General features: G+C 40.7%; 1 protein-coding gene across 4 annotated transcripts in view; it reads left to right on the forward strand.

The window, feature by feature from the left end:
* Positions 1-3,730: 3,730 nt before the first annotated feature.
* WDR89 (WD repeat domain 89) overlaps positions 3,731-19,709 on the forward strand; it is a 35,875-nt gene continuing 19,896 nt past the window's right edge. For 3 of the 4 annotated variants that reach the window (XM_021074245.2, XM_021074241.2, XM_021074236.2), the window contains exon 1: positions 3,731-3,797. The gene's annotated coding sequence lies outside the window, so the exon portion shown is untranslated. Of the gene's footprint in view, positions 3,798-13,678; positions 14,398-19,709 lie in introns of all 4 variants that reach the window. The other variant, XM_084983161.1, reaches the window with a different exon arrangement.

Genomic DNA, 19,709 nt, shown 5'->3' on the forward strand with positions numbered 1-19,709 from the left:
GCTTTAAGAGCATAATTGAGTTTCCCAGAAGAAATTCTGCCTGTGGACTGCAAATCCAGCCTGTCTCTCCTGACACCCTGCTCTACAGATTTCAGACTTGTCCCCTAGCCAGCTCAACTGTGTAAGTCAATGCCTTGCAAAAAAATTCCTTAATGTATATCACCTACTGGTTCTATTTCTCTTGTTGGGCCCTGGTACAGTGATTGAGTCTGATTATTTGCAATAGTATTATGTATAATTTAGACTTCATATTTTAACGATAGCAAATACAAATATTTTTGTGTATATATAAGAGCGAGAGTATGTGTGGGGTGTACGTATGTGAGTGTGTTCTATTTTTTTTTTTGGCCATACTTTAGGCATGCAGAAATTCCCAGGCCACGGTTCAAATCCATGTCACGGCAGTGACAATGCTGGATCCGTTAACTGCTAGGCCACCAGGAAACTCTTGAGTGTTCTGTTTTGATGAGGTTCAACCTTCAGCTCCCATGTCCTTCCTTACAGTACCCAAGAATCCTGCTAAGGCAGTTTAACCAGAATCACTTTCCCTCAATATCTGATTGAGTACCTCAGCCTTCATTATCTCCCACGTGATGTCTAATTACCCCAACTACTTTCAGTAACCATACTGTTGAGTGATGTAGCAATAATCCCTTATTACCCTGATGTTTCCTCCTAGTAATTTTCCATCCACTGACCACCTACCCTCTATTCCTTGGCTATAAATTTCCACTTTTCCTGTTGTATTCAGAGTCGAACCCGATCTCTCTCTCTTTTTACAAAACCCTACCATAGTAGTCCCTCTTGAACAAGGTCTGCCTTACCATCTTTAACAAGGGTCATGAATAATTTTTTCTTTAAGCCTTACCATCTTTAACAAGGGTCATGAATAATTTTTTCTTTAACACCTCCAGGCTTTTTTCGATTACATGTTTCTCAATAAACTTTTTTTACCATTCACTTCTATAAATATATGTATATACATACACATTTATACATTTAAAAAGTTTATACTGTTATATAATGTTAGCAATTTTTAAAATATATAAATATTAATGTTGATTTAAAAAGTAAACACAAACAGGGACAGTAATATTTTTTCCTATATTGCAAGAGTCGTCTTGCATTTAACTTACTTTGAGGCCATTCCTTAAACTATTTCCCAGTAGTGTACAAAGATGATTCAAGGGTTCACATCTTAGAAGGCAGTAATGGTGTCTGTTTCAATTTCTACTTTTAATAACTATTCAAGTTTTTTCTCTTTAAATTGGAACACTTTGAAAGCCTCCGAAACAGTGAGCACTTTGGGCAGTTATTACAGATCAGCCAAATGTGGCCAGGAGTCAATCACTCAGTTGAGTTATACTCTGCTGAACACTGCTAGCCATAGTAGCAGTCTTGATACCTGCAGCTTTTTTGCCGGGGGTGGGGGAAGCTGCAGCCACAGCACATGTAAGTTCCCAGGCCAGGGCTCAAATCTGAGCTGCAACTGTGATCTATGTCACCACTGCAGCAGGTGCTGGATCCTTAACCCACTGTGCTGGGATGGGGATGAAACCTGTGTCTCCACAGCAACCTGAGCCTCTGCAGTCGGATTCTCAACCCATTGAGCCATAGTGGGAACTCCAATACCTTCAGCTTTTAATGGTTTTTATTCTTAGTCATACAAATTTAATTAACATCCCAAGCAGATCACTGACCTGAAATGAGGCAAAATGAAAATACTTTCAAAATTCTAGTTAATGGAAAGCATTAAAACAAATAAACCTGCAATTTTGTCTCATGGTGATTTTCATATCATATTTCACTTAGTATATAATACGAAATATTTAAAAGAAAAATACAGTGGTGATTACTCCCAATTTGGCTCTTTTTTTTTTTTGTCTTTTTAATTCCTCCCCTGCGGCATATGGAGGTCCCCAGGCTAGGGGTCGAATCGGAGCTACAGCTGCCAGCCACAGCCACAGGAATGCCAGATCCTACACCACAACTCACAGCAACGCCAGATCCTTAACCCACTGAGCAAGGCCAGTGATCGAAACCGAAACCTCATGGTTCCTAGTCGGATTCTTTTCCGATGCGCAGCTAAGGGAACTCCCCAATTTGGCTCTTTATTTATTCAGAATAAAAAAGGCTATCCTCTACTTTTCATTTACAAATAAAACCTGAAACATTCTGTGATCATTTACAAACAGCACACAAAAAAATTTAAAAAAAAAAATTTTTTTTTACACAAAAAAGCAACTATTCCAAGCATCATAAAAAACAGCTTCTGCTTGGCTTGAATCCTCTAAAGTATACTTAATTTTTAGTCCAGCAACAATCCCTGCTTTTTCTTACAAAAAGTGAAGTTTGTATTACATGATACACAGAAAAAAAAAAGTGTTGAAAGGAAAAGAGTCCACTCAGGAAGTTGTGGTATTTATAGGTTGATATTTACTTTTGCTAAACACAAAGTGACGAAATATTATTAAACATGCTCACAAGTGAAGGAGTTCATGATTCAATAAAGGCAGGGTAACTGCCTCAAACCAACATGTTTCCATTACTACTGAAAAAACACTTCATAATGCAATCCTGAAGGATATACAACATATGCGCCTCCTGGAATCCGTCACGCTTGACGTTTTAACTACAGCAATGTTTTCCTGTCAAGACAGCAGTCAGTTCTGCATCGTGTCACATCAACACGATTTAAGTAAGCAGCGACAATAGTGATATACAGCTGTTAAATTCAGGGCACTCTTCAAATATTATAGGATGATCACTAATACGAAAATCAAGGCCATTTTGTTGTAAAGGAAAGAATTTCAAAAACGAAGACATTTACGATCCACTTAGTACACGAATTACGAACGTTTAGTAGAGAGGCGGGCACAGCAGTGAAACGTTTGAAACACTAATATTTATCTTTACGAACATACATTAAGTCTTTCCAGTTTTCCTAAGTGGTCTTTGGCTTTAACAGTGCTGATAAGGGAAAAGATAAAAGCACAATGGAACACTCCAAAACCACAGTAAACGTCACGAAGCGCTGACAAAGAACTCAGCACCAACAATCACATTTAAAGACTACAAGTCCCAGAGTTCCCTAGGGCCGCAGGTGGAGCTACCCTCAAATTGACAGCTGTTTCAGCCAACGATACGGCCAGACTAAAGAGCAACCGAAGAAATGATTCCTCCGCGTTCTAGCGCTCAGGTCCTCGTTAAGTTCTCAGGGTAGGTGGGTCTGTCAAGGCCTGATTCTACGACCAAGTATTTCTCACCTGAAGAAACTTTCTGGTCAAAATAGCAGTTCCCTACCCGTGTCTGGCTTGGTAGGAGTTTCTAGCGTCTAAACACTGGAAGGAACTCACTTTGCCATGTGTCAACGGAAGGACTCAATCGCCCGAGGAAGAGGCGGAACTCGCTGTATTATTGTCCTCTATTGGCCACGCAGCCAGGAGACAAACTTCCGTCACAACCAATGAGTGCTTAAAACTTCCGCTAACGTAAGGTAGCGTAACGAAACGTAACGCAAAGGGCGGTGGTGGACGGCTCTACGGAAGCTGGTTCTAAGCTGGCGTAAATGTCTGGTCTCGTCCAATCCGGAGGGAGAAAGCCCCGGCGCTTCCTTGCCCTCCACATCCCAGCATCTCTTCATCACCTGGGCTATATCCCGCCCCTCGGATGCTGACCAATCCTCTGCAGCCTCATGTTGCACATTTATCCAATCGGAGAGGTGGGGGGCGGGCTTCCGGTCGTCGCTCCGCTAGGAGGCTGAGCTGTAGTTCCCGGAGCCACTTCGAGGCTTCCCGGTGAGGCGCATTTCTCAGGGTTGGGTTGGGAGGGTCCCCGGAAAGGCTGCTCTCTTGATCTGCAGCTACGGTGCCGGTCGACCTGAGAAAGCTTGGAGACTGAGGAGCAGAGGGCAATTGGGAGGAGCCGGGAGAGGGAGCCACGTGTTGGGGTTTCTGGGGCCGTGGTCGTACCCCCGGGTCAGAAAGGTGCTGCCCCTGCCCCACGAGCCTTTCGGGGCTTAGGTTGGTTTCGCCTAGGCTGCCCCCAGCACCTCTCTGGGTCATTCTTGGGTGACTGCAAAGCGCCGGCTCGTCAAGTGTTCAAGGAAGGGTAGCCAGGACCTATTTTCCCTATCTTCATTCCCTTTGTATTCTCTTCTACCCATCTTCTGAGTGTGTTCATTTTCGGGGTCAGAAAGGAGATTTTCCTTTGGGAAGAGACGTCCTGGAGTATGGAGTACTAACTGTGAGACTAGCTACTGTGATAAGTACTTTTAGTGTACTCTCGTTTAATCCACACAGTAGCATCTAAAGGGGTAGGTGCCATTCTCATTTTTGTGCAAAGAAACACTTAAATTATTCGTCCACTCGTTCTCTTCAGCTTTATCACTGACCACTGAGTGTGGTATTGTTTCCATGCACGTAAAATTAAAATACGGTATTGCTTGTAAAGTGTTGGCCTTGTTTTCTTTCCCAACTTGAAGTTATTTTGAAATTTACAACAATATACCTATAAGTAAATTGATTGATGTTATCCAAGTAAAATTGTCTAGTAGAAAGTCATCAGAGTGGGAGCTATTTACTACCCTGTGACTGGGTTGCAGCTTCTTCCACTGCAGAACTGAAATCAATACCAGATTTGTCTACTTCATAGAGTTGTGAGGATCAAAAGAGATAGTGAATATAAATTACTGACGTTAACCACATATGATTGTTGCTGCTTTTCAAATTCTTTACTCTGGAAACTAGACTATCATCAATATGTAATATGCAATATTATTAAAATATATGACATGAAATATATATGTGCACACACAGTGGGTAACATTCTGTCTAGTACCACTTAGGTGTGAAGTACCCCTTAAGCCTATGTGGCTTCTTACCCAGGGTTCTGGATAGTATTCCTTGTGAATGCAGAAGTGGTACTTGTCTGGTTAGTATTCTTACCTTAGACTGCTGTATACAGCATAAAGCAAAAGTAGATGAGCTCTTTTAACTGGTGTTCTGAGTTCTGATTACTTCTGGAGACTGAGGGAAAGACCCATTTCTTTTGACTTTTTCAGCTTTGTAGTTTCCTAGACTCCTTGGCTTGTGGCTCTTTCATTTTAAAAGCACATCGCATCAATCTCTGCTTCATAATCCTAATATCTTCTCTTCTGTAGTTAAATCTCCCCCTGCTTTCCTCATCATGGGGCATTTGTGTTTACATTTAGGTTCCACCTAGATGATCCAGAGTAATCTCCATCTGAAGATCCTTAGTTTAGGGATTCCTGTTGTGGCTCAGCTGGTTAAGAACCTGACAGTGTCTGTGAGGATGTGGTTCGATCCCTGACCTCACTCAGTGGGTTAAGGATGTGGCGTTTCTGTGAGCTGTGGTATAGGTCACAGATGCAGCTTGGATCCCGTATTGCTGTGTCTGTGACGTAGGCCTCAGCTGCTGCTCTGATTCAGCCTCTAAACTGGGAACTTCCATATACTGCAGGTGTGGTTGTAAAAGGGGGAAAAAAAAAGATCCTTAGCTTAATTACAAAATCCCTTTGATATATAAGGAAATATAGGTTCTAAGAATTAGAACCTGGATGTTTTCGGCGTGCGTTACTTAGCGTGCCACAAAAGTTATAAAGAAGCGTAAAACAGATCCTATTCTAATGCAACCTTAAGTCTAGTAGGATAACTATAAGAGAAAAAAAATAATTTCTAGATTGCTCTGGAAAGACCTTTCTAAGCTACTGTAGGTTGGTACTTCTTCGTCTTTTCTACTAGAAAACAGAAGAGGTAAATGAATATTCCTATGATAATGTGGATACAAAGCCTGAATTAAGCTGTGAGGAGTGAAATTTCTTTAAATTCTAATCTATCTTAAAAATTCATTTGGATTTGCATTCAATTTCATAATATTTGTGATTGATACTATTTTGAACTGTTGTCACATTATCTTATTGAAGTATGATCTCTGATGATGGAAGTTTATTATAAGGAAGCCATTTAGGCAACTAAGTAAAGACAACATCATTGCTCCTAAGGTTAGCGTATGCACTGGGCTTCATGGAGAACTAATTGCTTGTCCCTCGCCATTGATATCCTCCAACACCCCAGCAAGAAGACAGCTCTGACACCTGCAGAAGAAGATAACGATCTGCTCTCCCGTCTGGCTGGAATTAATAATTCTTAGCAGGGGTTCCCTGGTGGACTAGTAGTTAAGGGTCCACTGTTGTCAATGCTGTGGTGCAGGTTTGATCCCTGGCCTAGGAACTTCTGCATACTACGGGTATGGCCAAAAAAAAATCATAGGAGATAGAATCTGATAAGTTGCATTTGTTACCATCCAGTAACTATGGATGTGTTGGAGTAAGGTAATACATGAAAGAACCCACATCCAAGTATTTAGAAACTATTAAGTAATGATCTCTGTGGTTTTTGCTTGTAGATGGAAGAGGAAAGGGCAAGGAGACACACATGTGCCACATTTCCATGGTCAGGCCCAGAAGTGACCTGTCTTACTTTGTCTTGTATTCTTTTGGCTAGAACTCTGTCACATAGCCACACCTAACTGCTTTAGTTGTGTGCCTACCTTAATGATCTGCTGATGAGTTAGCAGTCTCCTACAATGGGCAGTACTTCTAGCCAACTTCTTTTTTTTTTTTTCCACTTTTTATGGCTGCACCTCCAGCATATGTAAGTTCCCTGGCTAGGGGTCTAATTGGAGTTGTAGCTGCTGGCCTTCACCTCAGCCACACAGCAACGCAGGATCTGAGTTGTGTCTGTGACCTACCCTCAGCTCATAGCGAGGCCAGGAATCAAAACCAGCAAATCCTTGTGGATACTAGTTGGGTTCGTTAACCACTGAACCACAATGGGAACTCCTTCCAAGTTCATTTTGGCTGAATTAACTAGTTCATCATTTCAGTTAGATAACTTGTACCTCATGCAATAATGAGATTTTTAACAAATCTCTTAACATTTTAAAGACCATAAAACTTGACTATGTTTTCTACTGTATAGTTTCCAAATTTTCTTGTCTATGAAACAGCTTGAAAAGTATTAAGTTTTAGAAGTTTCCTGGTTAGGGATCTGGCATTATCACTGCTGTGGCATGGGTCAGAACTTCCACATACTGTAGGTGTGGCCAAAAAAAGTATAAAGCTTAAAATTTTGGCAGCATGATGTGATAGAAGAAGGGCTTGGAGTCAGAAGATCTGTCTATGTCATGCAAAATATTTAATTTTTCTGAGTTTTAGTTTATAAAATAAGACTCTTTGTCCTTCTTAACTCAGAGTTGTGAGAAACATGAAAAAACAGGCACTGTAGTCCTTTGAAAAATTAATTTTTTCATAAGCAAGATGTAAAGTTATATTAAGTGTCTGTTGTACCTTAAAAGGGTTCAAATTTATCATTAATTCTTTTATGAACTTTGCTAGTTTGTGTGATTTTTTTTTTTGAATTTTTTTTGCCATTTCATAAGTTGACCAAAAAGTGATAAAAATCCTATCAAGTCTTTTGTGTTAGTATTAGTGTTAGTTTTAGTCTCCAAATTTCATTGCTTTGCTCTGCTATCAATACAGTTCGATAGGAAAATTAGAAGAAACCTTTTCTTCCAAAGACTAATAAGTTTGGTGTGCTACTATAATTAAAACTCTTCCTGGTAGTGTAAATTAATTTATCATATCAGTTAATATATTTCTTTTACACATTGCTTTGTATTAGTATGTATACTGAGGTACGTGACGGTTTCATTCTCTTTGTGGACCTTTATCCTGGTCATTATTACTTTTTTATTGACTTAAAAAAAAAAGAATTTCATCATTCCTTGAATTGTGACAATTAGTGGCTAAAAGCACAGATTCTTTTTTTTTTTTTTTTCTTCTGCATTTTAGGGCCACACTTGTAGCATACAGAAGTCCTCAGGCTAGGGGTTTAATCAGTGCTGCAGCTGCCAGATCTGAGCTAGGTCTGCGACCTACACCACAGCTTATGGCAGTGCTGGATCCTTAACCCACTGAGTGAGGCCAGGGGTCGAACTCGCAACCTCATGGATACTAGTTGGGTTCATTACCATTGAACCACAGTGGGCACTTTAAGAGCACAGATTCTTAAACCGAACTACCTGGGTTGAATAGTGGTTCCAATTTTAAGTACTTTGTAGGCTCTTACAAGAATTAAATAAGTAAATGTTTGTGAAGTGCTTAAAACAGTGCCTGACAAACAGTATTAAATAAATTCTGTCCTCAATGATTTTATCCAATATTATTAAGTGAACATTAATGTGAAATAATACTGGAAGACAAAGAGCTCTAGGTGATAGCTTATATTTTAAATTTGTTTAAATATGTAGCTGATATTTAAATCTTTAACTCTATAAATACTTGGAAATTTGCACATCTAGGCAACTAAAATTTGCACTGGATTCACATCATTGACACTACGACTGGCTTATAAAATCTCCATTAGTATTAAGAGTTTAAATATTTTAACTCTGTATTGATTAATTGTAAGAATTATATTCTTATATTCAAATAAGAATTATAATAACTTTATGTTTGAGTCACCACTTAAAAATACCTTGTGAAATGTCTCATATCATTTGAGAGACAGTATAAGAAAGTATTTGAGTCTGGGCTGTCAAACCAGGTCTGAGTTCCAGTACGTGCTATGCATTTGTGAGCCAGATGACCTTTGGTATATTACCCACCTTTGCCTAAACCTCACTTCCTAATTACAGAATGGGGGAAGTAAGTGAACTACTTCATTGGGTCATCTGGAAGGTTAAATGAGGTATAATACATGTAAAGCATTTAGAACAGTGCCTGAATTTTAGCAAGAGTGCAGTATATCTTAGTTATTGGTAATGTCACTGATGCATACAAAAGAACCAGCAAATAGAACAAGGGGAGATGTGAAGAAACCAAGATTATGATTGGATCTGCGGTTTACCAAAGGTCACACTCAAAAAAAAAAAAAAAAAAAAAGCCCCTTGGGTGTAATGCAGATCTTAAAAACTGCCTCCTTTTCTACTGTTAACACCTTTCAGCTTGTTCATAGTGACTAGGTCCACCCCAGAGACACATTTCTTCATTTTCAATGGGTTTCCAATTCTTGGCTGCTTGTTAAAATATTTTTATCATGGTTCTAATTCCATCAGACTGCTTCCCTTCATGAATCCTTCAAATCCTTCAGCACTGTATTACTCAGACCCAAAGCTGTTAGTATCCATGACAGGCGTCTATTTTCCAGAAAGGAAGAAAGAAGGATCAATATTGAAGCCAAGTTTTTCATTTTTAACGTGTGTGATTTCATCAGCCTATCATTAACTTGTATTTAATGTAGCACTAAATTATTTTTGCAGAGCTATTTTATTTCCAGACTTCCCCCCGACTCCCTGCCCAAGATTGTAAAGTCAAATGGAAGTTATTTCTTAGGAACTAAGAAAGGAGTGTGGAAATCACTCAAATACCCTGAGCCATTCTAAAAGATAGGAAGAATACAATTTACGAGTCATTGGGTTATTTTTAAAAATATTGAAAAATTATAATGTGGATGTATCTTTTTGGCATCAGAAACATGTTTATTTCACAGAGGCAAGGTACATAGCATTTAGTGCATTACACTGGAATTTTAGTTTGATTCTATATTTTGTGAAAGAAGAATTGCATTTCATACATATTTCTCTGGAATCTAAGTGTATAGGACTAGTGATTAAATTAGTTCAAACCAGCAGGTGTCTGTTAAATACTTTCTGCATATAGGATACTGTGTAATGCAGTAAGGTGATGTTCCCAAATCCTAGCCCTTTCCTTAGTTGCCTCAGTTATGCCTTCATAATGCTTTCTATGATACTAGGAGGTTAGTGAATCGACCTTAAGCTGTAGTTATGGGTATTTTATCAATATTGATAATGTTACCATTTGATTTATCCAGAAAAGAGAGAGCTGCTTCTAGGGTTAGGTCTGCATGTGTGTTTGTGTTTCCTGTCTTTGTTTTTGTTTTACATCTACTTGTAGTTGATTATCCTTGCCTCGTCTGCCTCTTCCAGGTGTGTGTTGTGTGTGTTTGTATTTTTCACTTTCAAGGCAAATAGGAATTCCTGAGGTAGGCTGTGGAGTTAGTATCAGGAGGGTAGAGGATTGTTTTAGAGAATTGGAAAGCATGGTTCCTGTCCTTAAGAAGTTTATATTCTACACTGGGGAGAAAAAAATAGAAGTTATGTGAACCATGTAACTAGAGATAAATAACACTTTAATATATTTCATATATGATTGCTGTATGGTATACAGTTGATATTTTGGCATTCAGAGGAAATAGAAATGCACTTTAGGCTGTGTTAAGCAAGATTTCCTAGTAGTGGGAGGATTTGAGCAGATCTTGAAGCATTTTTTTTTTTTTTTTTTTGTCTTTTGTCTTTTTTGTTGTTGTTGTTGCTATTTCTTGGGCGGCTCCCGAGGCATATGGAGGTTCCCAGGCTAGGGGTTGAATCGGAGCTGTAGCCACCGGCCTACGCCAGAGCCACAGCAACGAGGGATCCGAGCCCCGCGTCTGCAACCTACACCGCAGCTCACGGCAATGCCGGATCGTTAACCCACTGAGCAAGGGCAGGGACCGAACCCGCAACCTTATGGTTCCTAGTCGGATTCGTTAACTACTGCGCCACGACGGGAACTCCTTGAAGCATTTTTTAGATAACTCAAGAAAATGATGTAGGGTTCTTGGAGAGTTGTAATCCTTTTCGCAGTTGTACTGTGGGAAAAGTATTTTGCCTATTAAAAATTTTGATGAGCCTGAGGTTGCTGTGAAATAGTATGTAATTCACATGTTCAAACATTTGCACCCAATGCAGAAACAACATAAGAATGTATGAGATTTTATAAAAATTAAGTATTTAGGTTTTCCTACTTAACAAAATGTTTGTGAAATCATGTATTTGCTTTTATTTCTGATGTACTGCATGTCAGTATTTTTTACAAAATGAAATTGTTTCTAAGAACAAACTCTTAGATGATATTTCTCCTGTGGGAAGGGAAAAATTGTCCCATTCTTGCCATCTTGGTCCAGGAATCAGTTGAATATTAGGTCATGTTCTGTATCGGGCACATCGGACGATACTGCAGTTGCAGATGAGAGGGAATGGAAAACAGAAGGAGGATAGTGGCAGGACAGTGAGGAGTGGAAGGTGAAAGGCTATTTTCAAGGTTGTCTTTATTAGCTAGTTCAGTCTTGTACTTTGCCTCCCTTTTATAAAAGGTAATCCTGAGGTTTGGTGCCTTGGTGACTGTGCAGTTAACAGAGGTGGAGAGTATATGTTTGGGTTACATTGTGAGTATATTTTATTTGAAATTTTGACTGCACATTCAGGAGTAGGGGTCTAGGCAGACATTAGAAATAGGAGATTGGAGTTTTGAAGAGAGCTCAGGGTTAAGGATAAAATCTCTGAGTTCACATAAAGGAAATAATTTATATTGCTGGGAAGGAGAGGCGAAAGAACAACTAAGAAAAATTCAGTCTCAGTTTTCCTGGGTAACAGTGGAAATTTATTCTTTTCAGAGACTTTGTAGTTAAGTCCTAATGGACTTTTTTGGTCCTCCTCTAATTTTCGCACCTGTTGTTCATTGGCAGTAGTAACCGGTGCCAAGAATTTGATTGCTTTAGTTCAAGCTAAATATGTTCATGTGTTCAGTAACAGTAAAATTGACAGCACATTATTTCTAGTCCTTTTTATCCTTCACATCAGATCTATACAGCAAGTGTGATTTTTTTTTTTCTCTTAGTATCCCACACTTGCAGGATGGTTCAAAAATTATGCCTTTTGTTGGTTATTTCTCTAATTATTAGGATCTTTTACTGTGTTCAGAAGAAAGGAAAATGAGTTTTGAACTTAACTAAATTTTTATTTTCCCGTGATAGGACACAAAGTGGTTAAGAGAGCTGGTTTGCCCTACTGAATCTTTCCACGAATATAAAGCTATAAATATTTAAGTGTTTTTACAACTGTTTTTAATGTCTATTTCAACAGATCCCTTTTGGATAGTCACATAATTTGGAGCAATAAATAGTGAACTTATACATCAAAATGTAAAAATTTATTTACTTATTTAGTAGGGCCGCACCTTCGGCATATGAAGGTTCTCAGGCTAGGGGTCGAATCAGAGCTGCAGCTGCCAGCCTACATCAGAGCCACAGCAACGCGGGATCTGAGCCGCATCTGCGACCTACACCCACAGCTCATGGCAGCTCTGGATCCTTAACCACTGAGTGAAGCCAGGGATTGAACCCACATATTCATGGATACTGGTCGGGTTCTTAACCCACTGAGCCACTCCCTCAATTTGTAAACATTTATAAAATATTGCCTTTTGTATGAGAGATAGGTTGACATAATTATAAGCTCTCCAGTGTCAGGAAGCCTCATTTGGCTTGATCTTATTTCAACTGCTGGTTAACAGTGGAAATTTAAAGTTATTGGTATGCGAAAGCATGTTTCTGTTCAGTGACTTTAGGGGGGGATGTTTTATACAGTGAATTCATCTTAGAAGTCTGCCTGTTCCCTGACCCCACCTCTGCCCCATATATATTCAATTAGATCTGTTATCATAGTTGACAGTGTGAGGGATATATATGTAAATACATATGCATGTGTCTTGAATCTAATAGGTTATTCTACAAGTTTATCGTTTGACACTGTTGCATTTCTTTTAAATTATCTGTGCTTATTTTATTTTATTTTATTTTATTTTTTTGTCTTTTGTCTTTTTTTTTTTGTCTCTCTCTTTTTTTGTTGTTGTTGTTGTTGTTGTTGTTGTTGTTGCTATTTCTTGGGCCGCTCCCGCGGCATATGGAGGTTCCCAGGCTAGGGGTCCAATCGGAGCTGTAGCCACCGGCCTACGCCAGAGGCACAGCAACGCAGGATCCGAGCCGCGTCTGCAACCTACACCACAGCTCACGGCAACGCCGGATCATTAACCCACTGAGCAAGGGCAGGGACCGAACCCGCAACCTCATGGTTCCTAGTTGGATTCGTTAACCACTGCGCCACGACGGGAACTCCTATCTGTGCTTATTTTATGCTTAATGACTTACTGGTCATTTCTGAGCCAGGCATCATTCTGAGTACTTAACATGTAGTAATTAATTTATTTCTTATAACAGTCTTGTTAGGCTGGAACTGTTAACCCTTGTTGAAAGAATAGAAAGCTGGGAGTTCCCTTGTGGTCCAGTGTTGTCACTACAGTGGCTTGGGTCCTGCTATGGGGTAGGTTCCATCTCTGGCCTGGGAACTTCCCTATGCCACTCGTGTGGCCAAAAAAAAAAAAAAAAGAAAACTGAAACACAGAGCCAGTGAAGCCAGGATTTGAACCCTGACGGTCCGGTTACATACCCATACTTTTAACTACGGTGCAATACTTATTTCTTTAAGCCTCAATTTCCTCATCTAAAAAGCCGTAATACAAAGATTATCTTTCAGAGTTATTGGTAGGTTAAACGAAGCATTCATGTTAAGTTTCTGATATAGAAACCTAGATATTAATCATCAGTTAATATTAGCTGTTTGGCCACTTTGCTGGATTTCTTCTGGTTCTTTTTTTTTTTTATATAATTTTCATTTTTTCTCTGCCTCTTTCTTAAACTGGTATTTCAGTGTTCCATTCTTGACCTGCTGTTTTATATCATTCTGTATAATCCCCCTTCAGGAGCTTCATCCACTTTCCTGGTTTTTAAACTACAGCCTGCTTCCTGTAGTCTGATGACCCAATTTCACACTCTCCTCCTAAGCTGGAAACTGATGCACCCAAATGTCTGTTGTACAGCCTCCGTTGGCTTGATATGGATAAAACTGGAAAAGGATTTTAATCTAAAATGGAACTGAAAGATATAAAATGGGGAATTTCACACATGTGCTCTCAGTACAATGAAGCTTAAAGACTAAGATGCTGTAAATGGCTGATTTATAAAAGATTGAACCTCTGACCAACGACTCTCTCCCCAACTTTGAGCCAGTGAACTCTTCTGCATGGCCCCTAACTGGACTCTGTCTCCCTTTGTGCACTCCTTGCCCATAAATGCAGCCCAGCCTAAACCTTCAGAGGACTCAACTGTAGCTCACCAAAGCTTGCATGTCCCAAATTGCAATATCTCTGCTACACCAAAATAAACTTGACTTTTAGTCATTTGAATTGGCCTCACTTTACCCTTTTTTTATTCAAGTGGACATTACATGGTATCGTAAGTGGGATCAGAGGTCACTGACCACCAAGAAATCACAGCCTCTGGAATCAATGGAGGTTCCAGCACTTGAGTCCTTTGTGCTCTTTGCTTCTGTGAGTGGCTGTGACTTTGAGTTTGGTAAGTTCCTCTGAGGTCTCAAGCTCTCTCCTTTATCCTGGATCTAGAGGGACAGATTGTCCTTCTGGTAAGTACTTTTTTGTTTCTAATTGTTGTAGCCAGTCATCTGAGTGTTCTAAACTGCTCACCACCCCTTGAAGAATCCTAGCTGGTTTTTTGTTAAAAAATTATGGTCCTTCCTCTTGTGCATGTATGACTAAATAGACCCATCTTAATAAGGAAGATGTAGAGAACTCCAGTGGCCATAATGCCTATGGAGTTTCTGCTATCCCCAAAGTTGTTTTCTAGAAACTAAGTTAGAAAATCATGGCTGCAGTATTAAGCGGGAGAATTATTTTAATTGTTGTCTAGAGGCTGCTAAATATTCAGGACTCTAAAACTGCCCTTTTAACTATTTCTAGATTAACCAAAGCAAATAACCAGCGGGGCTTGGTTGTGCTAATCAAGGTCCCTTCTGACCCCACTGTTCCACATCCTTTGTGTCCCTCTTTGCCCCCTTCCTATGTCTCCCCTCTATGTGAACTTACTTTTTTTTTTTTTTTTTTTTTTGTCTTTTTTTTGCCATTTCTTGGGCCACTCCCACGGCATATGGAGGTTCCCTGGCTAGGGGTCTAATTTGAGCTGTAGCCACCGGCCTACGCCAGAGCCACAGCAACGCAGGATCCGAGCCACGTCTGCAACCTACACCACAGCTCACGGCAACATCGGATCCTTAACCCACTGAGCAAGGCCAGGGACGGAACCCGCAACCTCATGGTTCCTAGTCGGATTCGTTAACCACTGCGCCATGACAGGAACTCCTGAACTTACTTTCTTTTCTATTGTGATAGTTACAGGATCCTCCTTGATTGTCTTTGTACCTTAGCCTGTCGAACAAGCCATCTTACCACCTATGAAATCCTCTTAGCGCCGCTCCTGTCATTCTTGTTCTCTGTAACAGTCTCAACCCTGTTATCCTTCCCTCTTACACTGATGAAATTCCCCAGGACCGTTTGACTTTGATGGATCACCTCTTGACTGTTCACGGTGACTTACAAGAAATCCCCTTGGTCAGTGTTGATCTGATTTATTGATGGTTCTTTCCTAAAAAGTGAGAATGGCAAATTTTGTGCCACGTATGCGATGTCAGCTCCTCCCAGGGTCATTGAGACTGCACCTTTGCCTTAAGAATAGTCCTGATGGGATGTTTCCTTGTGGCACAGTGGATCTGGCATTGCCACAGCTGTGGCACAGGTAAGGTCACAGGGTTCAATCCCTGGCCTGAGAACTTCCACATGCCATGGTACAGCCAAAAAAAAAAAAAAAAAGAACAAAGAATAGCCCTTATGTCCAAAATTTGTTGGATGTCATACTTCTGCCAGCAGCTCTAGTCATCATTATAGTCCCTGGAAGCCAAAGGATACCACCTTGCCAATATTCCTGCAGAAAACGCCACCCTTCTGAGATCTGTAAACCAAACCTATGTCATGGTCCAGAAGGCTATTCCTCCTGGCAGGGACTTAAGGGGACTAACCAGGAAAGCACAGAAGCTGGCCTCTGAAAGAGAAAAAAGCCAAATTGGAAATCTACAGACTCTTGGTACCATGAAGAAAAGGGACTCTAGTTTGGACCCAGAAATAAATTGGTCCTGCCCAAAAATCTAAAATTTCCCTTGTTAACCAGCATACATGAATTAAACCATTTGTCCACTGAGAAAATGGTAATATTTATGAATTGATATTGGTGGAGAATCTTTGGCAAGGGCACAGAAGGCACATGTCTTGCTTGTCCCACCTGTCCTGAATTCAACCCAGGAGAGGCTGTCTATACTGCCTGGGACATTTCATCAGAGGTATGGCAGATGGATTTCATACAGTTGTACCCATCTCAGGAAATAAAATATATTCATCTAGTAATGGTTTGCATGCTTTCATATTGGACTGAAGCATTTCCATGTAGAAAGGCAGCTGCCTCTTTTGTAGCTAAAGTCCTCTTAGGATGATTTCTGTTTGAGGAACCCCCTGGAATTCCACAGTGACTGGAGGACAAGTGCTCTGACAGACCTGTGCCATCTGGCCAGTTCTGTAATATTTTCACTGTGCTTATCATCCTCATGCTTCAGGACTGGTTGCACATACAAATGGATTATCAAGATCTGTTGGCTAAATTAGTTAAAAACCTCCAAACATCTCAGCTAAAACTCTTTCTATTGGTTCTTCCAAGTCTTAGACCTGTTCCATTTAGGATTCATAAGCTCTCACCCTTTGAAGCAATTATAGGACAGCCAATACTTTTGGCCCCTGCTTCCTTTGACCCACAAGTAATAAAAAAGGATCTATTTCAGTAGGCATGTAGTAGATCTGTTTGCAGAGATCTAACTAAATGCACTGAGAATGATAATGCTTTGGAGTAATAACCTTTCCATGGCCTTCCCCAAGAGATGACAATCTCCATACTTTGCAGCCCGGACACTTTGTCCTTTGGAAGAGGCATCTCTGTAAAGCCTCCTCCAGTCTGGTTGACCTAGGTGTTGCTGACTAATGCTGTGTCACCTGGATTCACATGTCTCTTCTATCAAAAGGCTCCCAAGCTAGAATGAATCTGCAGCCCAGCTATTGATTCAAATTTAAAAGTTCCTAAGGACTGAAGCAGATGGCATCCGAAGTAGATACTTTCCCAGGATGTTCATACCAGGCTCTTGTTGTGTTGCTTAAAGTCATAATTTTCCTTTCTCTGACTTTCTTGCTGCCCTCTTGTTGAGCACACCCCTTGGTTTCCAGCTTACAAAACCCCTGATTCTGCCAATCTTAACTGGTGAGAAAAGTATTTGAAACCTCTCCATAATCATGGCAATATCCTTAATGCTTCTGTTAGAGCTTTTGAATATCAGCAAACCCAAACAGACAGCCTAGTAGAAGTCATCTTAACAAAACCACGAGCCCTAGACCCTCTCATTGCATAGTAGGGACTAGCCTGTTTGGGGAAGAAGAGTGGTTTATGTTAACAAATGGGGAAAATGATATAAAACTAAAGATGACAAAGGATAGTGTCTGTCTGTTAGCTGAAATGGGCCAAGCTGAGGGACTTTGGATGTTTTCAACCTTTAAAATGCAGGGAGCTGCAGAAATTGGGGGAGTTTGTTCTGGTCAGTAGCTATTATTGGACTTCTGACCCTGGGTATAATCTTGCTAGTGAAATCGTTACTGTCTTGTTTCAATAGGCAAATATAGAGATGTATGTGTGGAATAAAGTTCTTTTTTATCTGAGACTCAATTGACCATGGAAACCAAACTGACCACCTTAGAGGAATATGACACAGATTCTCTATGTTGTTTAAGTGAGGCCAAAATCCACTTGCCACATACAACCAGCATCTCTGAACAAAATACCCAAGCAGCAATGTTGATCAGCCATACTTCCTGTGAAAGATCTTAAACAAGGAAAAAGGGAAAGGGTTTTAATCTAACTGGAACCAAAGGATATGAAATGGAACCTTATGCATGTGCCATCAGAACAGCAAAATTTAGAGACTGAGAGGCTGATTTTCTATGAACATCCCACATGAAGCATTATCACATTTACAGATTTATCCAAACCACCTGTGACTTCTCCTGTGGTGCAGCAGGTATCTGGTGTTATCACTGCAGTGGCTTAGGTCACTGGTGTGGTGTGGGTTCAGTCCCTAGCCCAGGAACTTTTACATGCCAAGAACTTGGCCAAAAAGAAAGAAAAGAAAAAAAAAAAAAAAAAAACTTGAGTTTCCGACGTGGTTCACCAAAAACAAATCTGACTACTATCCACGAGGACGCAGGTTCAATCCCTGGTCTCACTCAGTGGGTTAAAGATCTGGCATTGCCATGAGCTGTGGCAGATGTGGCTTGGTTCTGGTGTGGCTGTGGCTGTGGTGTAGGCTGGCAGCTACAGCTCCAATTCGACCCTTAGCCTGAAATCTCCATACACTGCGGGTGTGGCCCTGAAAAGGAAAAAAAAAAAAAAAATCCTGTGACTAATGAACATTTGCCAAGAATCTTCCCATCTTCAAGCCAGTGAATTCACTGCATCGTTCCTAACCAGACTTCCCCTTTTACACTCCTTGTCCATAAAAGCAACCCATGCTGAACCTTCAACAGACTTGCCTGTAATTGACTACAATTTGGGTGTCCCGAATTGTAAGTCCTCTGCTGTTCCTAAAGAAACATGACATTTGGTAAATTGAGCTTGCCTACCTCTTGTAAACTTTTTCTTTTTTTTCTTTTTGGCTTTTCTAGAGCTGTACCCTCGGCATATGGAGGTTCCCAGGTTAGGGGTCTAATCGGAGCTACAGCTGCCGGCCTACACCACAGCCACAGCAACATCAGATCTGAGCCACTTCTGCAACCTACACCACAACTCATGGCAACACCAGATCCTTAACCCACTGAGCGAGGCCAGGGATCGAACCCGCAATCTCATGGTTCCTCGTTGGATTCATTTACCATTGAGCCACAATGGGAACTCCCAAACTTGTATTTTCTTAACAGATTTTTCAAAAGCAGAAGTTTCAAATTTTAGTTAATTAATGGTTTTGTTCACTAGTTTGTGCTTTTTGTACTCTGAGAAATCTTCACCTAACGCAGGGTCATAACTTCCCTCCTTTCCCAGGGTTTTGCTTTTTTTTTTTTTTTTTGGTCTTTCTGGGGCTGCACCCATGGCATATGGAGGTTCCCAGACTAGGGGTCTAATTGGAGCTTTAGCCACCGACCTACACCACAGCCACAGCAATGCCAGATCCGAGCTGTGTCTGACCTACACCACAGCTCAGGACAACGCCAGATCCTTAACCCACTGAGCAAGGCCAGGGATCGAACCTGCAACCTCATGGATCCTAGTTGGACTCGCTTCAGCTGTACCACGACGAGAACTCTTTTTTTTTTTTTTTTTTTTGAGCAATTATCTGGGCCAGGCACATCCTTTGGGGTGGGAATTACTCTCCCCACTGAGGTTTTGTAGTTTTTACTCTCACATTTAGGTCTATGATGATTTTGAGTCAGTTAATAGGCCTGGTTCTGAACTGTTCTTTGTCTGATATGAATGAGCCACTGGAGTGTTGGGCCCGGGATGCTGGGGAACTCTCCTCACTGTCCCTCTTCCGCCCTCAGCTTTGAGCAGGCACTGCTGGCTGGTGCCTGATAGAAGATTTCTCCCCATGCTGTTTCTCCTCCAACAGCTGCCGAAGCCTTGTACTCTGTGTGAGAGGCATGACAGAGGTGGGGGTCCTTCTCCTCTGTGACGGTTTGTTTTTTCAAATGTGTACATCTGTGCACAACTGCCACTCGCAAAGTTCTCTCACTGTCTTTCCCAGGCCATATCCCTCTAAAGACAGCCAGTATTCCCATTTCTAGCATTATGGATTTATCTTAC

Source organism: Sus scrofa, chromosome 1, assembly GCF_054392235.1.
Source record: "Sus scrofa isolate SSC_HxYL_T2T_F1_AM1 chromosome 1, Sscrofa_HxYL_maternal_Yorkshire_Landrace_v2.0, whole genome shotgun sequence".
Classification (NCBI taxonomy): domain Eukaryota; kingdom Metazoa; phylum Chordata; class Mammalia; order Artiodactyla; family Suidae; genus Sus; species Sus scrofa.